The following is a 459-nucleotide window of genomic DNA, read 5'->3' on the forward strand; positions in this document are numbered from 1 at the left end:
ATCAGAACAAAAAGTGATGGAGAGATATGGGAGGAGTTGGAGGTGAGGGAGTGGGCATGGATTTGATCAAAACACTTTATATGTAAAATTCTCAATAGATTCTTTATTTTAAAATTTCAGCATGCATTCATGGTAAAAGTTCGAAAGGGAATTGGACTGGAGGGAACACACCTCAACATAATTAAAGCTATATACAACAAACCTACAGCCAACATCATTCTAAATGGAAAATAAATGAAGCATTCCAATTAAAATCAGGAACCAGACAAGGATGTCCACTATCTCCACTCCTTTTCAATATAGTGTTTGAAACTCTTGCTAACTAAATAAGACAAGAAAATGAAATTAAAATAGTACTAATGGAAAATAAGAAGTCATATTATCTTTTTTCCCATAGATGATATGATACTATACCCGAGATCCCAAAATTTTCTACAGAAAATTCCTAGAACTGATTAA

This window comes from Nannospalax galili, unplaced genomic scaffold, assembly GCF_000622305.1.
Source record: "Nannospalax galili isolate Female #2095 unplaced genomic scaffold, S.galili_v1.0 scaffold1930, whole genome shotgun sequence".
Lineage (NCBI taxonomy): Eukaryota > Metazoa > Chordata > Mammalia > Rodentia > Spalacidae > Nannospalax > Nannospalax galili.